Raw genomic sequence first — 1,597 nt, 5'->3', positions numbered from 1 at the left:
CAGGGGCCGCGGGGCAGCTCCCCGCCGCTACCCACCGGGGGCCTTGCAGCGCTCCGTGCCCCGCGGGGCCGGGCACAGCCCGTGGGAAGGAGCCTCGGGGTGCAGTTTTGCACCTCCCGGCCACGCACATAGAGGGTACGTCCAGCCCGGCGTCGTGTGCCTGCAGCAACGTTAGGTGCTCTCCCCCGGCATCGCTGGAGAGAGAGGTTTAGGGGTGGATGTTTCGCACCGTCTGCGTATCACAACGGGGCATCCCGCTTCCCATCGATCCGACACCGGTATCTGTGTGAGGCGAGCCCCGGACATTTGTTTCCCCCGCGCGAGGAGAGAAAACGGGCGGTTTTCTATCAGGGACTGATGGAGGTGTGTAAAATCAATTCACAAAGTCCGTCTGGGAATCTCTTTTCTCACGCTGAGAAAATCCGAAATGATTTAAAGGAGCGCCCATCTCGCGTTTGACAGCCAAAGGCGAAGGTCCGTCTCCATCTTCGGGCGGGGGGGGGGACGGGACAGGGAAGGGGAGTCAGGGGCTTTTTCGGTGTCTCCGCATAGGTATGCGTTTGCGGGTTTTCCCCCTCAGCTGGACACGTCAATATTTTTCATCAAACCGTTGGCATGCGGTGAAATACCGTTTCGAGCTTGTAACTGGAGCGTAAAAAAAATAAAATCCCTCAATTAAAATGTCCTCTGCCCTTAAGAGAAGGCGGCGATGGCGAGGTTAGAGAGGGAAAGAGGAGAGAACCTTCCCTTAGCTGCTGCTTTGGAAAGTTTAGGTGGCGGGGCTGTAAAGCACGGAGACCCCCACGCGGGGAGTACTAACGCGTGGCCGTGGGGAAAAGGGCCGGGCAGGGGGGGCAGGGAGGGGGGTGCGGGCTGCCTGCCCCGCTCTGCCCTGCGGATTGCGCCGCGATCGGGGCTGCGCCGGTGCCTCCCGGCGGTCCCCTGCCCCGAGTTTCTGTGTGTAATACGCGTATGGATGTGTATATATATATATATATGCATCTGTACATATAAGCGTGTGTGGGTAATGTGTGTATGTTTGGGGAAAATCAGCCTAGCCAAAGGAGGGTCAGGAGGGGGCGAGCGGCAGACAGGGATTCATAGCGGCTACCTGCTGCAAGCGCAGAAAACTCCCGCGGAAGAAAGAGCCAAGGGAAAAAAAAAAAAAAAAAAGTAACTTTGCAGCTTCACCCCCGGCCCCGCCGAAGGGCCGTTGGCGGCAGCAGCCCCGCGTGGTTTCCCCCCGCTCCCCGCTGGGTACGGAAGAGAGATGGGGGGTGAGAGGCTGAAAAGTTTTCAGAGTTTCCTTTCGGAACCTAAATAAAAGCCGCCGTGAGATGCTGGAGAGCAGTGGGGCAGGGTCCGCCTGGCTCTCCAAGCGAGGGGAGGGGGGCAACCGCGTTACCTGCGGAGCCCTCTGCCAGCGAGGCGGCCGGGACCCCCGGGGGGGGCAGGTCCTGTCCCTCCGCCCCGGGGCTGCGAGACCTCGGGGCTCCGTGCTGGGCGCCCCCCCCCTCCCCCCCCCCAAAACGGGCGGCTGCCGGGCTGGGATGGGGGGGGGCGTGTGGGGACGTGGCGGGGGGCGACCGCGGTACCG

The 1,597-nt window shown here is 61.7% G+C and overlaps 1 protein-coding gene across 2 annotated transcripts in view; it reads left to right on the top strand.

The window, feature by feature from the left end:
- EPHA7 (EPH receptor A7) overlaps positions 1 to 1,597 on the top strand; it is a 162,337-nt gene that overhangs the window by 717 nt on the left and 160,023 nt on the right. The gene's annotated exons all lie outside the window — the stretch shown is intronic.

Source organism: Haliaeetus leucocephalus, unplaced genomic scaffold (assembly GCF_000737465.1).
Source record: "Haliaeetus leucocephalus isolate CR32 unplaced genomic scaffold, Haliaeetus_leucocephalus-4.0 Scaffold384, whole genome shotgun sequence".
Taxonomy (NCBI): domain Eukaryota; kingdom Metazoa; phylum Chordata; class Aves; order Accipitriformes; family Accipitridae; genus Haliaeetus; species Haliaeetus leucocephalus.
Note: the sequence above shows the minus strand (reverse complement) of the source record. Positions and strands in the feature narration are given on the sequence as shown.